Genomic DNA, 23,491 nt, shown 5'->3' with positions numbered 1-23,491 from the left:
TTCAGTAATTTTACAATACCTTGAAACGCTGATATTAATAAATAAATGAACAACTTCGGAATAACCTAAGATGTACGATTTTATAGAAACAATACCGACTGTACGCTTAAGTTACAGACTGTGTGCTAGAGTCGGTGGCATCGATAGGATGCCTTTAGATCTAGTCATGCGGTAGACCATATCTATTACCGTCAACATTTATCTTACAAGCAGTTTGAACATGCTCATTTTACAGTATTTCGAAAATAAACGCACTGTAATCTAATCCCATCTAAAAATTATTTGCACAAAGAAAACCTTCTTTCCGCTTCATTACGTAAATCGTAGACAGTAGTATTGCCCTTACAAAATCCGTCAGCGCTGCTACTGCTCTGCAAGGGGACATGAAACTACAAGGGCATCTCCACAAAACAGGTAGCAAGTGGTCCAAACTGCAATTATTGTTTAAGGAAAGGATAGTATGACTCCAGTGGTAATTGGTGCTCAGAGAGAAATTAAATTTGGTGACATGGTAAGTCCCAAAGGGACAGTGCAGGATAAGTGCTGCCTTAAAATAACGTGTGAGTGTTTTCAGTGGGAAGTAGATAAACAGGAAGGTATTCCACAAAGAAAAGGGAATGAGAATAAGAGTGAATTTTCGAAATTTTTGAAGGACCATATGTGGTTAGCAGAGTGCTACGCTATAACGTAGTGGAAGAATTACATCCAGAGTCCCATGTAGTAATGAGCATAAACAGTGTAGTCGATGTTAAGACATTCTGTGGTAATTAAAGGGAAGCCTCCAAACACTGCTGAGCCTCTATATCAGTTACAAGATGGAATATTTCTTTAGCAAGATAATAAAGAATATAAACTGTCAAAGACACAGACATGACCATGAAATTCCTTGTAATCAATAGTCCTATTAAAATGCTGAGAACGAAAGTCTGAATAAGTCTTTCGAAATAACGTATGTCCAGTTTATGTGTTCGTAAACAAAAGGCAGGGGCTGAATGAGCCTCGAGAGGATGTGGGGTACTGTGACATCAGAAAGGCGATTAAAGGGATGCCAGAGGCAGAGAGAGGCTAATGACATGTGCAGAGCACAGCAGGTAGGTGAAATAGCAGAGCCAGGGGATAATGTGACGAGGCCGGCGTGACGTAAGCAGAGGCACGCCACGATCGCGACACCGGTAAACATACAGAAGTGTAGATAAACCACCAATGTAAATAAAAATAATTTAACATCAAAAGTTAATGGTTGTCATTAATGGATCTATTAAGTCAATAACAAAGTCATTAAATGAGGATAACTTTTCAAGAATTAATGAAATTAATAGACTCCCACGTAACTTTAGAATTGTTTATTACATAATATTTATTTGAAAAGAATCACTAGTTGATGAAGGTAGTAGTTGATTAAAAGTTTTTAATGTTGGCCACTGGGGCAGAACCAGTAGAGATAGTTAGAAGAAACAATTTAGTGTTTGGGAAATTTAATTTGTAATTATTATTTTGGTTCTCAAATAAGTGTCTTTGTTTCATGTATCCATACTTGCTGTCTTGATGATGGGAACATGGGGAATTCTGAGCACACTGAACCATATGAAGTGCGCTCATGACCAAGAATGATGACTAGTCAGCAACCAGAAACGCTGCTGACATTATGCGCAAATTGTGGCTGCAGTCATCAAGCAATGTAAACACATCATCCACGATCAACAATTTCGGTTGGAAAATAATAGTGCTTCTCGCCAAATAAGTGTGTCTGTGCACTGATCTATCAAAGATCGACCTTGGGTCGTAAGTGCTCTGTAGATTTCAATGGTGATCTGTGATACACCAGTGTAAAAAGAAAAAAAAAGTCTTTTTGTTTTATGAAATATATGTTTTGTATATCTTGTGTATCTAGGAGAATTCTGGAATATTAGGCTGCAACAGAATCCGTGGGACAGCCAACTAGTTGCTTGAAAACGTGAGCTAAAAGTTTGTAATTTTTTTAACATAATGAACAGCAACCTTCTGTGATGTAGCCGCCCACTTAGTGTGCAGCTCTTTCAAAGTACTACGAGTTGTATTTATTTATCACTGAAACTATTTGTCTGATACATGAATTTTAGATGCACATTTAGTTTTCGGCACTACTACCTGATTTATTATGCTTTTAATAGCAGGTGGTAGTATCTGAAGTTTAAATACTCACCGACGTCCAATGTGGACAGCAATCACAGCATAATAGAGAAACTTCGTAGGTATGTCAATGCGTTAATGCGGAACCGATTTAGGCTGGAAAAAAATTCCAATTTTGGCCACCACGTGCAAATCTGCCGCTGCTGATCACATCGTTTTTCTGATGCAGCATCTCGCCGACGTCTCCACTGATCATACTGAACAAATTTTGTAAGCAGTGGTTAATGCCTTTATCACTTGTTTGACCTTTCCAGTCCACATTCTGTTCCTGATCGACTGGTTGTGGTAATATTTCTCTACGTCTTTCTTGCACTCATTGACAGATTTGCACGTCGTGGGCAAAATTATAAATATTTTTTTTCCAGCGTAAATCAGTTCCACATAAATGCACTGGCATATCTTCCATGTTTCGCTGACATACGATAGTTAAAGTCCACACGGGATTCTGTAAGCAGCTGCACTTTATTTATAACAGCCTGGTATCACTCAGTGTTTAAAGAGAAATGACGAAATACATATAAACGTTGGAATACACAGGCATGGAGAGAACGAAAATGAGCTTTTCATTAACGACTGAGTTATGGTTCAACATCCAATATGTCCACCGGAATATCCAAAGTAAATTGATAGAGGCTGGCCGGTGTGGCCGAGTGGTTCTGGGCGCTTCAGTCTGGAACCGCGCGACCGCTACGGTCACAGGTTCGAATCCTGCCTCGGGCATGTATGTGTGTGATGTCCTTCGGTTAGTTCGGTTTAAGTGGTTCTAAGTTCTAGGGGCTGATGACCTCAGATGTTAAGTCCCATAGTGCTCAGAGCCATATGAACCGTATTTTTGAATTGATAGAGGGATTACATTTCTTGCTAGCATGTGAAGCGGTGAGCAATAGTTAACAAGATTCCGAAATTAGACCTATTGAAGAGAAATTTTATTAAATGAAAATTATTGTTTAAGATTTAAGTTGCCTTCGGAAAAATGAAGTGACAGACTCAATTGCAGAAAGGGGAAAAGTATTCCATTGCTTGAAAGGCAGCAACAAAAGGCGCGATTTTTCCAATTCGAAAGACGAAATTATTCAGTAGGATTCCGCATAATCCAGCAGCATGCTATGGAGATTAGGAACAGCAAGACCGCGTATCCCATTTCTTAAAATATAGGACGAGTTTTAAAGCTCTCACTACAAATTCACCACAGCAGATATATGTCTCTGAGAGGTAATCAGATGTGTATGAGCGTGTGCTATTTAAATGACTGTTAGCCGCCGTACGTGTGCCTCATCTCGCGAACGAGTATCGTCTCTTGTTAGCTGCAGATACGTGCCTGTTGGCCTCCCGGTTCCAACCAGCAAGGCGTCAGATGACTAAGCAATTGTCATCAGCAATGGTGATGTCTGGAGAGGCATCGGGTGTATGAGTGTGTTATTTAAACAAAAGTCAGCTCTTGTGATTCAAACATTTGCTAAATTTTAGAATCAAACCTTGAATAACCTCATTCGAACAACTTTCATCCGATGTCATTCTGTCAAGTTTCTCTGGATAAACCATACATCGACATAAATGCTAGATTTGTATGAGTGCGAAAAACGAGTTCGAAAACAATTTCACCGGAGTAATGAGTAACGGGGTTTTGACGAAACAATACATAATGTGTAGGAATGAGGAGACGCTAGTGACACATTGTGAGGGTAGATGCGAACTACTCTGATTATAAGACCCAATCTCAGATGTAGTGTCACATTAAGGAAAGTTTTTGTTGCTATTGAATTAAGTGAACTTAACATTGTTTCTGACAAATTCACAAGCGTACGGATGGATATATAAATATTATTTTAGCATTAACGGAATATTTCGGCGGTACTTGGAGGAACAGAGATGCATTACAAACATGAATTCGCAGTATCGATTTTCCTCAATAATATTTATTTTATAGTTCGTTGTGAATCGTATTTCGGCTTTTTAGGTCATCGGCAGATGTACACTACATAACTGATATACAGGGTGTTACAAAAACGTACGGCCATACTTTCAGGAAACATTCCTCACACACAAATAAAGAAAAGATGTTATGTGGACATGTGTCCGGAAACGCTTAATATCCATGTTAGAGATCATTTTAGTTTCGTCAGTATGTACTGTACTTCCTCGATTCACCGCCAGTTGACCCAATTGAAGGAAGGTAATGTTGACTTCGGTGCTTGTGTTGACATGCGACTCATTGCTCTACAGTACTAGCATCAAGCACATCAGTACGTAGCATCAACAGGTTAGTGTTCATCACGAACGTGGTTTTGCAGTCAGTGCAATGTTTACAAATGCGGAGTTGGCAGATGCCCATTTGATGTATGGACTAGCACGGGGCAATAGCCGTGGCGCGCTACGTTTGTATCGAGACAGATTTCCAGAACGAAGGTGTCCCGACAGGAAGACGTTCGAAGCAATTGATCGGCGTCTTAGGGAGCACGGACCATTCCAGCCTATGACTCGCGACTGGGGAAGACCTAGAACGACGAGGACACCTGCAATGGACGAGGCAATTCTTCGTGCAGTTGACGATAACCCTAATTTCAGCGTCAGAGAAGTTGCTGCTGTACAAGGTAACGTTGACCACGTCACTGCATGGAGAGTGCTACGGGAGAACCAGTTGTTTCCGTACCATGTACAGCGTGTGCAGGCACTACCACCAGCTGATTGACCTCCACTGGTACACTTCTGCGAATGGTTCATCCAACAATGTGTCACTCCTCATTTCAGTGCAAATGTTCTCTTTACGGATGAGGCTTCATTCCAACGTGATCAATTTGTAAATTTTCACAATCAGCATGTGTAAGCTGACGAGAATCCGCACGCAGTTGTGCAATCACGTCATCAACACCGATTTTCTGTGAACGTTTGGGCAGGCATTGTTGGTGATGTCTTGATTGGGCCCCATGTTCTTCCACCTACGCTCAATGGAGCACGATGGAGCTCATGCACATTTCAGTCGAAGTGTTCTTACGCTTTTCAACAACAGATTCGGTGACCGATGGATTGGTAGAGGCGGACCAGTTCCATGGCCTCCACGCTCTCCTGACCTCAACCCTCTTGACTTTCATTTATGGGGGCATTTGAAAGCTCTTGTCTACGCAACCCCGGTTCCAAATGTTCGTGCTCGTATTGTGGACGGCTGTGATACAATACGCCATTCTCCAGGGCTGCACCAGCGTATCAGGGATTCCATGCGACGGAGGGTGGATGCATGTATCCTCGCTAACGGAGGACATTTTGAACATTTCCTGTAACAAAGTGTTTGTAGTCACGCTGGTACGTTCTGTTGCTGTGTGCTTCCATTCCATGATTAATGTGATTTGAAGAGAAGTAATAAAATGAGCTCTAACATGGAAAGTAGGCGTTTCCGGACACATGTCCACATAATATATTTTTTTCGTTGTGTATGAGGAATGTTTCCTGACAGTTTGGCAGTACCTTTTTGTAACACCCTATATATATATATATATATATATATATATATATATATATATATATATATATATATATATATATATATATATATATATAAACCCAAGAAATATGAAATTACATATTAACAAATAAATCTTATGTTACATACATAATTAACAGTTCAGGTTGTATACTGGACCTAACGCAGCTGTACTTACTCTCTGGACAAGAGGCGTAGTAATTTTCTCTCTTTTTTTTTAATGTCATCCATCTTCACACTGGTTTGATGTGGCCCGCCACGAATTCCTCTCCTGTGATAACCTCTTCACCTCAGAGTAGCGTTTGCAACTTATGTCCTCAATTATTTGCTGGAAATATTCCAATCTCTGTCTCCCCGTACAGTTCATTGCATATTTTATCATTCCTTCCAGATTTCAAAATTATTCTGTAGCACCACATTTCACATGCTTAGATTCTCTTCTGTTCTGGTTTTCCAACAGTCCATGTTTCCCAAACCATACAATGCTGTGATCCAAACGAACATTCTCAGAAACTTTTTCCTGGCATTAACGCCTATGTTTGATACCAGTAGGCTTCTTTTGGGAAGGAATCCCTTTCTTCCAGCGACAGGCTGCTTATTATGTCCTTCGTGCTCCGTCCGTCATTTTTTTTTTCTGCTTGGACAGCAGAACTCCTTAACTTCATCTGCTTGGTGATCACCAATCGTGATGTTAAATTTCTTGCTGTTCTCGTTTCTTCTCCTTCTCATTACTTTTACCCCTATTCAAATTACTCTAGTCCATAATCTGTACTCATTATACTGTTCATTCCATTCAGCACATCCAGTAATTCTTCCTCACCTTTCTCTGGGGATAGCAGTGTCACCAGCGCATTTCATCGTTGATATCCTGTCACCTTGAATTTTATTTCCACTCTTGAAGCTTTCTTTTATTTCCATCATTGCTTCTTCGATGCCTAGATGGAACATCAGGGTCGAAAGACTATATCCCTGCCTTACACCCTTCTTAATCCGAGCACTTCGTTGTCTCCCATTCTTACTGTTCCCTCTTGGCTCTTGCACTTATTGTGAATTACCCTCTTTTCCCTATAGCTGACCCCTACTTTTGGCAGAATTTCGAACATCTTGCACCATTTGACATTACTGAACGCTTCTTCCAGGTCGACAAATCCTATGAACGTGTCTTGATTTTTCTTTAGTCTTGCTTCCATTATAAGCCGCTACGTCAAAACTGCCTCTCTGGTGCCTTTAACATTCCTAAAGCCAAAATCATCACCGTCTAACTTATCCAAACCTTTGTTTTCCATTCTTATATATATTATTCTTGTGAGCAACTATGATGTATGAGCTGTTAAGTTGATTGTACGACAGTTGTAGCACTTGTCAGCTCTTGCAAACTTCGACACTGTGTGGGTGATGTTTCTCCGAGAGTCACCTTGTATGTCGCCAGACTCATACATTCCCCTTACCAACGTGACTAATGGTATTTTAGAAATTCTGATTGACTGATATTTATCCTTCCTGCCTGATTTGATTTCAAGTCGTCCAAAGTTCTTTTAAGTTATTATTCTAAAACTTGGCCCGCTGTCTCTCCCTTATTTACTCCTGTTTCTTTTCTTCTTTCTCTTTCCACCTATCCTCTCTCTCCTATGAATTTGTGGAATTCCCATGCAATCTTAACGTTACCACCCGTGCTATTAATTTCATCGAAAGTTCCTTTGACATTTCTATATGTTTAGTCAGTCCTTCCGACATCGTTTATTTTTCGATTTCCTCATATTTTTCATGCAGCTACTCTTTGCTTCCGCGAATTTTCTATTTATTTCAATCCTAAGTGACTTCTATTCCTGTATTCCTGAATTTCCCTGAACACTTTAGTACTCCCGTCATTCATCGATCATGTGAAGTATCTCATCAGTTATCCGTTGTTTCTTCGCAGCTACATTCTCCATACCTATGTATTTCTTTCCAACTTTTGTGATTGCTCTTTTTAAAGATGTTCATTCCTTCTCAGCTGAACAGCCTACTGAGCTATTCCTTATCGTAGTACCTACAGCCTTAGAGAACATCACTCGTATCTCTTCATCCCTCGATACTTCCGTATCCTACTTTAATGGACGTTGATTCTTCCTGACTATTCTCCTAAACTTCACTCTTTCACCACTATTAAATTATGCGCCTTACAATCCAGTATCTGATTTCGGAATCTCTGCCTGACTACGATGTAATATAACTGAAATCTTCCCGTATCTCCTAACCTTTTCCAAGTATACCTCCTTGTACTGTGATTCTTGAACAGAGTATTTTCTGTTGCTAGCTGATATTTGTTGCAGAACTCTACTAGTCCTTTTCTTCTGTCTTTTCTGGTACGAAGCACATATTCTCCTGTAACCCTTTCTTTTACTCATTCCCCTATACCTGCATTCCCGTCGCTCATGACTATTAGATTTTCATCTCCCTTTATGCCCTGAATTACCTGTTCAAAATCCTGATATACTTTCTCTGTCCCTTCATCTTCAGCTTGCGACGTCGGTATGTAAACCAGAAATACTGTTGTCGATGTTGTTTTCTTTCCGATTCTTATTACACTGAACTTGTTCACAGTAACTCACTCTCTGCCCTACCTTCCTATTCATAACGAATACTACTCCCCTTATAACATTTTACGCCGTTGTTGATATTATCCCGTACTCATATGACCACAAATCCTTGTCTGTTTTCCATTCACTGACCCACAGTGTATCTAGATCGAACATTCGCATTTCCCTTTTCAGATTTTCTAGCTACCCTCCCAGGTTCAAGCTTCTGACATTCCACTAACCGACTCGTGATACATTATCCTTTCGTTGGCTATTCAATATTTTTCGCATGGTCACCATCCCCTTGGCAGTCCCCTCCCAGACAACCCCGAATAGGGGTCTAGTCCGGAATTTTTTGGCAGTGGAGAGATCATCATGACACTTTATCGATTACAGGCCACATATTCTGTAGATATTCCTAATGTATCTTTAACGCAGTGGTTTTCATTGCCTTCTGCATTCTCATGTCGCTGATCATTACCGACTCTCCCGTCTCTAAGAGGCAGTTTCCAAGCCCGAGGGCAAGGACTGCATGCACATCTGTTCGCTCCGGTACCACCTTCGACAAGGCCATTGGCTGAAAAAGACTGACTTCTTATGCCTGAAGTCTTCTGCCGCGACTGTAGATGAGCTTTATTCAAAATTTAAGCGGTGGCAGTATTCGTACCCGGAACCGAGGACATTTTGATTACTAGTCAAAGACGATACAAAATTTTCAAATAAAAAAAAGTGATGTACATCAAAGACGAATATTTGTTGTAAAATAAGTCATTTTAACACAGGAATGAATCACATAAGTGAAAAAATCATTGTGTTTGTAATCAGCTAGGGTAATGAGCTACGTTCGACCCAACGTGTCTTGTCGTTCTCGCAGATGGTTTCACAGTAGTGAAAGCATCTTGCACCCATTCCAATATTCCACAAAGTTCCATGTAACCAGATTGAATGTGAAACACGAAAAATTAATGAACGCCTGTCTTTCTACGATTACAAGTCACGGCGTCTACCTGTTAACACTTCACCGAAATTTCAGAGAAAGTTCTTGCCTACGTCTTAGGCGTAACGCCAACTTTCTTCCTTACCAACGATGATAAAGTGACGGCGAGGGGAAATTCATCTGCAGTAATGTGAGAACTTTCTAAACATTACAGAGAGCTCTGGAAGCGTAAATCATCTACACAAACCTTTTACTGTTATTGCCTTGTATGTTAGCGGAGGAAACTTCCCCATAAAACATTAAGTATCCTACACCTACATACTGATAGTACTTAATCAGTTCCTTTGGCGTGGCGTTCCTCTTCTGTTATAATTCTGAAATAGTGAGAAATCTGTGTTTAACTCAAGTCGGCCAATTATATCTATAAGTAAATCAATTTTCTGGAAGTACTTCCCCAGAAATGTCAAGTGCTATACTGCTTAAAGTTATAGATTTTCTGTATATTTTCTGTTGCTGTTTGCACGACTTAGATTCCTTCTGAAAGATACAATTTCAACCTCTTAATCGAAACAGTTTTACTATCATTTTCACAGATGGAATTACACATCGCAAAAAGCAATATGACATTGTCGTATTACGACAGTATCGCGCTGATGAGGAAATGTTGATAGCAGTAAGAGATGCAATTACTCCTAAGTCATCGCAGTGGTATTAACATTGAAGTACTGTTAAAAGAAATTTTTAAAACTACTAATCCTGTTGTTTCTTTTTACTATCCCAGGGAGCGAAATACTGACAGCAGTTTTGCTGAATTTAAAAAAAAATATTTTACAAGACTTGGAACGTAAGATAAAAATTATTGAGAAACTGTAAAAGATGAAGAAAAAATGGTTATTTTGGAAACGATTTCTTTGTGGTATGGCTAATTCTTTTTTATGTTTATTTCATTGCATATTTAAGTATAGCAAATTCCTTTATTACCAATTCGAATTGAAGGATTAAGGTTATAAATGCATAGCTAACAAAAGAATCTTATTGCTGAGACCGCCTTAGCTTTCTTCGATCTGTGAAATGGAATTCCTGAATGTACAGAGTTTTAATATCGCTTACACTCAAAATAAAAATATGCAATTACTGTATCGCCTGAAAAATAATGTAAAAGCAAAATGACTAAATAACTGAAGAAAGTAGAAATGATCCATCACATGGCACCATACATTCGCACTTTTCTCACCTACATTACGTTCTAAGCGAAGGGGTTTTAGTAGTTTTTAGGATAGTTGCTGTTACCAAGTATTCCTGATCATGTTTGTGGCTATTTAATCATTCTGTCAAACAACTAAGGGATGTTTCTTTTCGATTTACGTAACAGAGGCACTTGTTCCCTTATCGATAGTAATGTTATTATTTCTACATTAAGCTCACATTTAAAGTTTGCTGTTCCTTTCTATCCTACATAATATGGTAGGTACTTTTCACAGAGGTTGCAGAGTGCGGAAGCAGCGATTGTATTCAGCCAATATTGACTTACATCCGCTACATGCCACCCAAGTTAGCCAAGAATGAAGTTCACAGTAGCATAATCCAAGGGTATTCTACAAATTAAAACAGAACAAATACATGAGAAGATAATAAAACAGGAACTAAATATACATAATCCGAAGACGACTATCATTGGGGTATATGCAACATATGAGAGTACCTCTAATAAGGAGAAGAAATCCCTTTCTGATAATTTTGGAGGTACAGTCGAATCAGTAAACGAGCGAGAGGAGATGATAGATTTGGTGACTTAAACAGCAGAGAGAGAACATCTGAAGAGAAATGGTAGATTCTTTTGGAGAAAGCATAGTAAGCATGTAAGGACCAGGAGCGTACTGTAGCAAACACCTTTCTCAAGAATACAAATAGAGATAAACACATATGAAAAGAGCCTACGAGGTAACTTAAATCTATTAGGTTTAGTGTCTGGCGAGAAAAAAAATTTGAAGACACTGCCGGCAGACGTAAGAGTATACAAACCACCATAGTGCGCCAATAAATTTCATATAGTAGTGCAGACAATACGCTACAATAAGGTAAGACCAGCTATCACGAGAACAGAGGACGCACTTGCAGAGTTATTGTTATGTTATTAAAAACAATACCCAGCCATTAACGGAGGAGATATTGTCAACATTACTGCAAATAAATAGGTTGGACAACAAAGGAGGGATAAAAAAGTTAAGATCTTAGAAGAAAACAGTGCAGATACAAGGTAGAAGGATGTGAAAGCAGCCCTATCTAAAGCAAAAGTAAATAAATCTCCAGGGAAAATATACGAATGGAGTTTCTGAAGTATGGAGGGAGTGTATTGCTAATATATCTTCCGAAACGATCTGGGAAACTAGAGCGGGGACAAGATCTACCTACTGAACGGAATTTCTCATATATTTGCTCGACATATAAAAAAGGTGACGTAAGGGTATGCACAAATTATGGAGGAGTAAGTTTTATCCCAGCGAGAACTAGGCTTTTCTCCAGTATTTTGGTTAACAAAGTAGAAAAGCACTTGTCGAGTTTAAGAGACGTGCAAAGTGGTTTTGGTCAAGGACGATCGTGGTTTGACAACATTCAATGACAGTTATTAGACCTTTACGGACCTACAGAAAACATATAACAATGTCCCTAGAATAAAATTACGGGGAGCAATGAGAAGGCTTAATGTGAGAGGAAAATAGATTAACCTGGTTAAAACATTATACAGGAACACATGATGACGATGAGAAACAAGGTTACCTGAAGTAGTTTCGTTGACAAAGGTCTAACAAGGATGTCCTGCAGTGCGAGGTTGCACATTCAGTTTTTATTAAGGCCCATTTCAAAGTGATGTGTTAACAATTATGATAGGAAAAATGTTAACTGGTAGTGACGCACTATGTGCGTCAGGAGGTCGATAGCAAATGAGCGTCCAAGAGTGCAGAGATCGATTTCGTATGGGATGTATGTACTACGTTCCTAGTCCTTCCCCTCCTCCACAATAAACGCTACTTCGGACTTCCCTATCAGTCATCATAAAAACAATTATTGAAATTAATTGAATAAACATTTTTGAGTTATCCTTATGTGTTTGTTAGTGGTGTCATTTTTTTTTGTTCTGTCGCACCAGGCTTCTTAAAGTCCCGGATTAATCTACAAAATCGATATAAGGCAAGAGATATGTCCTTGCAACACAAATACCGAATACGACTTAATACCAAAGCAACGACTATCTAGGTTGTAACAGAATGCATAATTGAATTCATAATTTACAGGAAAAAATCTTGATTGATATCAAGTCGTATGTTCCACGTGACCTCGCTGCAGCATGTCAGAAGCACAACGTCCGGAGCTTCTTGCTAATGTTAGTGGTATTCATTCCCATAGCAGCTTTTTCACCTTCCTGCGATCTGTGACGTGTTGTTGAGACCAGCTGCTGCTAGTCGCCTAGCCCTGGGCACTTCTGCCCCGCATTCTCCGACTCATCTTTCATACAAGTAACCCAACGCATTACTTCGTTCAATTTGTGTTATTAGTTTTCATTCTCCAGTATGCTCACGTGGAATATATTCCCGTCATTTGCCACTACAGAGTGCCTATTGGGCTTCGTGATATGGAGTTCCAGCAGAGCTACAGATCGATTTATGGTTTTAAAATATCGGCTGTAGTAAGTATAGAACCGTTCTTCTGGTAGACTATATATTTTTTAAACTGAGACGTTCTTAAAGTTTCGGAATAATCCATGGAATCGATACATTTTTCTCAGACGAAAGGACGGAGTGGCCTGCCTGTTTCCCCCGACATAAATCCCATGTAGCACGTGTGAAATGCTTTGGGAAGACGTATTTCACCACGTCGTTCATATGCGCCGACGAGCATCCAGCAGTTGTCATCCATGCTGCTAGAGGAATGGAACGCCCTGCCGCAAGAACGGTAAGAAGGCTGTTTGTGTGTTCGTATGTTGGTAGCGCTACGTATTAAATCTCTGACTGCGCTTTGTGCAGTCTGTAAGAGACTCTCTGTGGCTGGTCGGACTTGGAATTGGAGGTGAACAGAGAGCAGTTATGGAGGTTGGAAGTGAGTAGTTACCATTGATGGAGGTTAGAGGTCTAAAGTGTTAGCGCAAGCTCAGCATCTGGTCGTGTATCTGTCATGGAAAGGTAATATTGTTAATGATTATATAATTTTGGAACTGGATGTCGTTGACGAATATATATTTTTTGAACTGGTTGTCACATTATTAAGGTAAATACATTGTTTGCTCTGCAACAAGATCTTTCCTTTGCTAACCACATGCCTATTAGTAGTTAGAGCCTTCAGTAGTTAGAATCTTTTATTTAGCTGGCGGTATTGGTGCTTGCGGCATTGCTGTAGTTCGGGTAATGAAGGTTTTTGTGAGGTAAGTGACTTATGTAATGTATAGGTTACTGTCACGATTTCTTCTTAGTCTGGGCCATTCTTTTGAATTAATTTGAAAGCAGTCAGATCGCGTTCCCGTTGAATATTGTTAGTAACTAATGTGTAGGAAAAGTTTGAGTTTTGGTAGTCAGGGTAAATTCAGTAGGTCAGTGTTGCAATGATAAAGACCAGCAAAGTGACACTTGCATTCAGTCTCATTCAGCAGTTTCAGAATCAACATTAAATAAGAAGTTTCAGCTTCTCAGTTACTTCAGTCCAAGTAAGTAAGTAAATAATTTACTTAAGAAGTTTCAGAAGACATTACCAACCACGTGGCTGGCATGGGACCATCTTTCAGAGCGTGCACTGGCTTCCGTGGTGATCACACACCCTATTAAGAAACATGTCCCTTCGTTATTAATGTCCCTGGAGACATCATAAATCGCGGTGCTTCAGTGTAACTAATATCTTTGAATAAAAGTGTTATTTCTGTTCGTCTCATCGCGTTTTTCTCTCAGTTAACTTTTTTACTATGTTCTAGCAGTTCTTTCTGTGTGTGGTCCTAGTTTCGTCGAGCTGTGACACATCATACAAAAGTTATTTTCGTACTTAGGTTTTGCACAGTGGCGTATTAATTACACAGATTTATTTTTCTCATGTATCAATTAAAACTTTATGACAAACCCTCAAAATCCCGACGACTCCGCACACGAAAGGATTAAGGGAAGACATCGAAACAATTGAGAGGCGGTCTGCTAGTCTTGTTACCGGTAGATTCTAACAACACGTAAGTACTATGGAAATGCTTCAGGAACTCAAATGGAAGTCACTGGACGGAGGGTACGTTGTTTTCGGGGAGTACTATTGAGAAAATTTAGAGAAACGGCATTTGAGGCTCAGTGCAGAACGATTCTACTTCTGCCAATGTATATTTCGCCTAAGGACCACGAGAGATTATAGTTTGTACGGAGGCATATAGACAGTCGTTTTTCCCACGCTATGTTTGCGTGCGGAACAGAAAATGAAATAACTAGTAGTGACACAGGTACCATCCTTCATACACCATAAATCGGCTTGCGGAGTATGTATGAGGGTGGTTTGAAAAGTTCTCGGAAAAAAAAAGTACTTACATCACTGAAACTTTTTTATTTTTCAATGTAGTCTAGTTGTAGATTAATGCACTTGGTCCAACGATGTTCCAGTGCCTTGACCCCATCTCTAAAATGAGTTTCCTCCAGGCCTGCGAAACAGTTGTCAACTCCGGCTATCAGTTCTTCGTTCGAAGTGAATCTTCGTCCACCAAGAAAAATTTTCAGTTTTGGAGAAAGATGGAAGTCTGACGGAGCCATATCAGGTGAATGAGACGGGTGAGGCAACAATTCATACCTTAGTTCGTGTAATTTTGGCACGGCGGCGGCACGTGTGTGCGGGCGAGAGTCAAGAGTTGCGGCACCCATCTTGCAGATAATTTTTTCATTTCTAATTCTTTAGTTAAAATGTTATACGGCCTTTCAGATGACATCCGGCAAGCGCGAGCAATTTCATGCACTTTCAATCGACGATCCTCCATGACCATTCTGCGCTCTTTTGCAATGATTTCTGAAGTAGTGACACATAGTGACACATCTTGGCCAACCACTGCGCGGATCATCATCTAAGCTCTCCCCACCAAATTTAAATTCATTTTTCCACTTGGCAACAGTTGAATATGAAGGAGCGGAGTCCCTTTCTTTACAAAGTGTGTAATCACTGCTCGAATCTCGATTTTTTCAATCTTCTCAAATCACTACACGAGGACAAAAACAGAGCCACGTCACCGCCACAGCTCTCTTCCAAGAGCACTGACGTGGCACGTGTTTACAGGCAATGAATATCACATGAACAACTGAAATGGTTCAAATGGCTCATCAGTCCCCTAGAACTCAGATCTACTTGAACCTAACTAACCTAAGGACATCACACACATCCATGCCCGATGCAGGATTCGAACGTGCGACCGTAGCAGTCGCGCGGTTCCGGACTGAAGCGCCTAGAACCGCTCGGTCACCGCGGCCGGCTGCGTGAACAACTCGCTGCGCTAGCGCAGACCTCTCGTGTTGATTCCGAGAACTTTTCTAACCACCCTCGTATGTAGCTGCAGATGCAGATGTAGAAATCCGAAAAATGTATTGTTGCGACCCGGGGAGCTACGATCACGAATAAAGTGAGTCGGTGAGTGGTCCAGTTCGTGCCTGGAGATGTCAGTGACACAGTGATACTTGCTGTAACAGCTATTTATCGTGTAAATTGTACAGAGTTGTGTTTTCAGAGCAGTGATTGGCAGTTGGGCATAAATACGCACGCTGTGAAGAAGTGCTGACGTACTGAGTTGTGACGTCGCCCCACAGGTCAGTGCCACGGATTCGAAATGTGCTGGTGGCAGCGTGGAGACGAGGAGTAGTTGTCTGCCAGAATATCCTGTGATGTAGTGCGACTCTCACCTCAGCACTCTCGAAGACAGCCCATCGCATGCTCAGATGGAGACTGCTGACTGTGGTCCAGGACGTTATTTGTAGTGAAGACTACGCAATGGTCATCCACCAGAGAGGACCGACCAAAATCCATGCTGATCGTCTGCAGTGACCTATACAATGTGGTCCATTGATCCTGACCCGGCCAAATATCTCGCGAAATAAGCGTCAAACGAAGAAACTACAAACAACGAAACCTGTCTAACTTGAAAGCGGAAAACAGATGGCGCTATGGTTGGCCCGCTAGATGGCGCTGCCATAGGTCAAACGGATACTTTTTATTACATATTTGTGTAGTACGTAAAGAAATATTAATGTTTTAGCCGGACCACTTTTTTCGCTTTGTGATAGATGGCGCTGTAATAGTCACAAACATATGGCTCACAATTTTAGACGAACAGTTGGTAACAGGTAGGATTTTTTAAAATTAAAATAGAGAACGTAGGTACGTTTGAATATTTTATTTCGCTTTTTCCAATGTGATACGTGTACCTTTGTGAACTTATCATTTCTAAGAACGCATGCTGTTACAGCTTGATTACCTGTAAATACCACATTCATGCAATAAATGCTCAAATTGATGTCCGTCAACGTCAATGCATTTGGCAATACGTGTAACGACATTCCTCTCAACAGCGAGTAGTTCGCCTTCCGTAATGTTCGCACATGCATTGACAATGCGCTGACGCATGCTGTCAGGCGTTGTTGGTGGATCACAATAGCAAATATCCTTCACCTTTCCCCACAGAAATAAATCCAGGGACGTCAGATCCGGTGAACGTGCAGGCCGTGGAATGGTGCTTCGACGACCAATCCACCTGTCATGAAATATGCTATTCAATAGCACTTCAACCGCACGCGAGCTATGTGCCGGACATCCATCATGTTGGAAGTACATCGCCATTCTGTCATGCAGTGAAACATCATGTAGTAACATCGGTAGAACAGTACGTAGTAAATCAGCGTACATTGCACAATTTAGATTGCCGTAGATAAAATGGGGGCCAATTATCCTTCCTCCCATAATGCAGCACCATACATTAACCCGCCAAGGTTGCTGATGTTCCACTTGTCGCAGCCATCGTGGATTTTCCGTTGGCCAATAGTGCATATTATGCCGGTTTACGTTACCGCTATTGGTGAATGACTCTTCGTCGCTAAATAGAACGCGTGCAAAAATTATGTCATCGCCCCGTAATTTCTCTTGTGCCCAGTGGCAGAACTACACGACGTTCAAATTCGTCGCCATGCAATTTCTGGTGCATATAAATATGGTACGGTTGATGTAGCATTCAACACCGACATTTTTGAGATTCCCGATTCTCGCGCAATTTGTCTGCTACTGAAGTGCGGATTAGCCGTGACAGCAGCTAAAACACCTACTTGGGCATCATCATTTGTTGCAGGTCGTAGTTGACGTTTCACATGTGGCTGAACACTTCCTGTTTACTTAAATAACGTAACTATCCGGCGAACGGTACGGACACCTGGACGATGTCGTCCAGGATACCGAGCAGCACACATAGCACACATCTACACGACATCGACCTTTTTGGCAATTGGCCCATTTTAACACGGGTAATGTATCACGAAGCAAATACCCTCCGCACTGGCGATATTTTACGTGATACCACGTACTAATACGTTTGTGACTATTACAGCGCCATGTATCACAAAGCGAAAAACGTGGTCCAACTAAAATATTCATATTTCTTTACGTACTACACGAATATGTAATAAAAAATGGGGGTTCCTATTTAAAAAAACGCAGCTGATATCTGTTTGACCTATGGCAGTACCATCTAGCGGGCCAACCATAGCGCCATCTGGTTTCCCCCTTCAAGCTAGACGAGTTTCGTTCTTTGTAGGTTTTAGTTTGACATTTATTTCGTGAGATATTTGACCCGGTCACTACCAATGGACCACCCTGTAGAGGAGGCTGGCTTGACGCACCCAAGTCTGCTCATCCATGATAACCCAATATGTAACAACGGCATACCACAGCTGAGGTGCGCATAAGTTTGGTCGCAGCTCGGTGCTGAAGACAGCAAGCAATTTGCAGTCTGGCCGTCATCTGTCAGCTTGCTGTTGTTTCACTGGCACTCAACAGGCTTTCTCCCTGGCTTTGGTGACACAGACAGAATGGCAACACGACTGTGTGTGTCTCTTAGCTCCCACAACCGCCTTATTTATAGGGCCGACCTCGTCCCTATGATGCGGTTGCTCTGGATATATGAGTTCATTTTCTCTCGTTTATCCGACCTGCCACGTTCCTTGCCTCACTGTGATAATTCAGTAATTATTCCAGGTCTCCGAGCTCAGTTCATCCTTGCCTAGGTTTGATTTTGCAGCAGTGCTCTGGATTTGAATTTATCTAATGTTATCTCACAGTGGCTTGTTATGAAACACGGCAACGTTTGCGTTCCTGACTGCCTCACTCTGAGATTCTGTACGTTGGCGCACACCTTCTTGATATTCCGACTGGTGTACCAGCCCAGAAGAAACTTTTCGTGGTCTGAGCTCGCCTTGTAGAACTTTTAATAAAGTTAACCTGCACAATAATATTATCCTGCTGCACAACAGTACATTAAACAACGTACAAGGCTCTGTCGAGTATTTTGATGTGTATTACACACATATACAGGACATAAAGGGCGAAAAATATTGGAGGGGGGGGGGGGATGTGCATTACGTAACTTCCACCAAATGATTAAAGGTTTTTTTTTTTTTTTTTTTTTTTTTTTTTTTTTTTTTTTTTTTTAACTGAATACACAGGTATAAGTTCGTGTAATATTACTGATCTCAACGTTTAATTGGAATTCCTCTATCTAATACTGTCCTCCCCCAACTCAAATTACAGAATTTTTGTTATGAAATTGTTGATGATGTATTTGCGTTTTCTCATCATGACAAACTCACATTTAAATGTCATGTTGAATAGAAACGGGAACAGCAGTGCAGAAGCACAGTTATAAAATTGTCACAATGAGTAGAAAGATCATTTAATACTCATCTTCTTTTGTTGTAATATTTGCGGCTGCGGTCTTCGTGTTGATAATGTCTAGGGAATGTTTTTCAGATCCTGGAATTTGAACGTTAGTCAAGATAATTTCACAGTTCTAAGACATCGCAGTTGAATTCCACTTCACCCATGGCAAACAATCAGCTTCGTGTTACAAGATGTTGCATTTTGCTACGTACAGTCTTTCGCACGACAAAATTATAAATTGTTTCAGATGTCTATTCACTTAAAAGCCTCATTTATAAATTTAGAAGACGTACATGGCGCACATTTACTTGACACTACCCAGACGGAACTTACTACGCAATTCGGAAAACATAGACTGTTCTCCCCAGTCTCAAACAAAACCTAACTTACTCAAGTTCCAAACGAATACTGCTCTAATTGAAAGCGAATCAGAGACTGCCTAACTCTTTGGGGCGAAACAACAACAATATGGAAATCTAGACCTTTCCAGAACTAGCAATTAGGAAAATTAAATTTTGTACTTATTTTTCTTCATACTAGAATTAACATTTACCAAGAAAACATAACATTGCATATGAACAAAATTTATGGAAAGAAAAGGATTGTACAGTATTGAACAGAATTTTGAAATGGAATTTTCGTAAAGTTTATGAAGCATATCACATCGCTAAAATAACAAATATCTTATACTTTGTTCCAGGTGAGTAGTTTATATGAAAAATTGTAACAGTTTTCATTTAAATAATATTGAAATCTTATGAGAGAGTTTCGTAAGTAAATACTGAAAAATGCGAAATATGTACCAATTATGATCAAATGAAAATAATGAAATTTATAGGATAATTAATTTCTTTAAGTTGTAACACAAAAACAGAGTTCAAAAATATTACGTAACACGTGAAAAAATTAAATTTAGATGAATATTCCAATACAGCACATGGGTCCCATTGGCCTCTTTTAGGACATTACATTTGCGATTTTAGATAGAACATAACTGATAAAAGAATGGAACCGCAAATTTTGTCAATCAGGATAGCTATCCTGCTCTACCGCTGAACAAAGGTCGCTGTAAAACAAATTCTTTACATGCACTTCCCACACTTTTTACATGGATGTCATCAATCTTAAAACAAATAACCAAATATTCATCAATAGCTGCTTGGTAGAAAATTTAGAGGTATGGAATGGCTTTAACAAGGGAAGAATGTAATTTTCATTATTCATTCACAGTGTATTTCATATTTATTCATTATCATTTAACTTCAATGATTTGCTGTTGAAACACTCAGTTTGCACATTTTACAGTTGAGACTATTACTTTCGTAGCATTGACACAATTCAGCTGGCCAGCAATACCTGTTAGCATATATACTTTTCAGTGGCTGTTTGTTGGTACTATTGACTAATCACAGTGTAACTTCTACGGTGGTCAGTTGCAGAAATCGCAGAAATAGCGTTTAAACGATGTTAGAATGCGGAGGGATACGAGTTGTAGTTCGTGAACTGGGGTTTTAATCTATGAAAAATCGTAACAAAGAATAGCAATATTCCCGAAAAATGGTGTTTTAAGAAATAACTGATATAGGTAGGTAATAGTTTCAAGTCACGTTTATCCCAACCCCTCTTCTTGCGATTCCACGGAAGCTCCGATGACGGCCGAAAGGAATGTTGCAACATCTATGAGGTCTTTATAATCGACACGACGGTACACGATCGATACTAATGGGAAAGAAGTAGCAGCAATGATGTATCCATCGACGGCACTCTAGCCGGACAGGCTCCGGTAGTGTTCCTCTGCTCCTGGTTTATCGGCCGCTGCCCACCCACACAGAAACACTCGCCCTGTGCTGTGCTGCGCTGCGCGGCAGACCGCTGTTTACGGCTGCGCGGCCCAAACACCGGCCGTCAATGGCTCCCGGTCGAAATTAATGCCCACCGCCACTGGCTTATTGCAGTGGCTGCAAAAACATTTCTGACGGCAGCTCTTGTAATTAAAAGCTTATTTATTGTAATAGCGGAGGCCTTTTATCCGAAATAAATAAACAAAACCGGCTATTCTGTTAACACTCGTGATAAAAATCGTGCTGCTCCGGCAGCCAGATAAATTTTTGCTGTTTATGCTGTTCAGTTGGTCGGTGTGAGAGTAACGAAAGAATATTTGGGGCTGTAACATATCTTTATACAGGGCAGGTAAAAGTGATATATATATATATATATATATATATATGTGTGTGTGTGTGTGTGTGTGTGTGTGTGTGTGTGTGTGTGTGTGTGTGTGCGTGTGTGTGAGGCTAACTCGTTCTCACGCACAGTATATTTTTGTATGCTTAAATATTTCTCTCGCTTTTACCTGCCAGTATAAAGATATATTACAGCCCTAAATAATCTTTCGCTACTTTCACACCAACCAACTGAACTTTTTATAAACAGCAAAAATTTATCTGGCTGCCCGACTACTCCGGCAGCCAGATAATATATATTAAATCGGGTGATTCCGAGGGAATTAGATTAGGAAATGAGGCGCTTAAAGTAGTAAATGAGGTTTACTATTTATGGAGCAAAATAACTGATGATGGTCGAAGTAGAGAGGATATAAAATGTAGACTGGCAATGGCAAGGGAAGCGCTTCTGAAGAAGAGAAATTTGTTAACGTCGAGTATAGATGTGTCAGGAAGTTGTTTATGAAAGTATTTGTATGGAGTGTAACCATGTATGGAAGTGAAACGTGGACGATATATAGTTTGGACAAGAAGAGAATAGAAGCTTTCGAAATGTGGTGTTACAGAAGAATGCTGCAGATTAGATGGGTAGTTCACATAACTAATGAGGAGGTACTGAAAAGAATTGGAGAGAAGAGAAATTTGAGGCACAACTTGACTAGAAGAAGGGATCGGTTGGTAGGACATGTTCTGAGGCATCAAGGGATCACCAATTTAGTATTGGAGGGCAGCGTGGAGGGTAATAATCGTAGAGGGAAACCTAGAGATGTATACACTAAACAGATTCAGATGGATGTAGGTTGCAGTAGGTACTGGGAGATGAAGAACCTTGGACAGGATAGAGTAGCATGGAGAGCTGCATCAAACCAGTCTCTGGACTGAAGACAACAACAACACACACACACACATATATATATATATATATATATATATATATATATATATATATATATATATATATATATATATATATACTGAAGAGTCAAAGAAACTGGTACACCTGCCTAATCGCAAAACGACGTGGCATGGACTGGACTAATGTCTGAAGTAGTGCTGGAGGGAATTGACACCACGAATCCATAAATCCATAAGAGTACAAGGGGGTGGAGATCTCTTCTGAACAGCACGTTAAAAGGCATCCCAGATATGTTCAGTATGTTCACATTTGGGGAGTTTGGTGGCCAGCGGAAGTGTTTAAACTCGAAAGAGTGTCCCTGGAGCCACTCTTTAGCAATTATGGACGTGTGTGGGATGCAGCATTGTCCTGATAGAATTGGCGAAGTCCGTCGGAATGCACAATGGACATGAATGGATGCAGGTGATCAGACAGGGTGCTTACGTACGGGTCGCCTGTCAGTGTCGTTTCTAGACGCATCAGGGTCCCATGTCACTCCAACTGCACGCGCCCCTCACCATTACAAAACCTCCACCAGCTTCAATAGTCCCCTGCTGATATACAGGGTCCTTGGATTCATGAGGTTGCCTCCGTATCCGTACACGTCCATCCGTTCGGTACAATTTGAAACGTGACTCTTCCAATCAGACAACATGTTTTCAGCCATCAACAGTCCAATGTCGGTGTTGATGGCCCAGGAAAGGCGTAAAGCTTAGTGTCGTGCAGTCATCAGGGGTACACGAGGGGGCCTTCGGGTCCGAATGCACATATCGATGATGTTTCGTTGAATAGTTGGCACGCTGACCTTGTTGATGGCCTAGCATCGAAATCTGCAGCAATTTGAACATTTCTCTTCAGTCATCATTGGTCCTGTTCTTGCACGATCTTTTTCCGGCCGCAGCGATGTCGGAGATTTGATGCCTTACCAGATTCCTGATATTCACGCTATAGTCTTGAAATGGTCGTACGGGAAAATCCCCGCTTCATCGCCAAGATGCTGTGTCCCATAGCTCGTACTCCGACTATAATACCACGTTCAAATTCACTTAAATCTTGATACCCTGCAGCTGTAGCAGTATTAACCGATCTAACAACTGCGCCAGACACTTGTTGTCCTACATAGACATTGCCGATCGCAGCGCCGTGTTCTACCTGTTTACACGTCTCTGTATCTGAATACTACGATATATATGTATATATGTTTCCGGTCCTCTGTCCATGCTTCTTGTCAGCTTCGTGTCTTCGGCTTCATCTTGGTTGCCTTTGTGGTTGCCCATATTTCCGGCTGTGATCTTATTTGCGTTCTTCTGTCCATTTTACGCG

This window comes from Schistocerca americana, chromosome 2 (genome assembly GCF_021461395.2).
Source record: "Schistocerca americana isolate TAMUIC-IGC-003095 chromosome 2, iqSchAmer2.1, whole genome shotgun sequence".
In the NCBI taxonomy this organism is placed as follows: domain Eukaryota; kingdom Metazoa; phylum Arthropoda; class Insecta; order Orthoptera; family Acrididae; genus Schistocerca; species Schistocerca americana.
The sequence above is the reverse complement of the archived record's forward strand: the minus strand, read 5'-3'. Positions refer to the sequence as shown.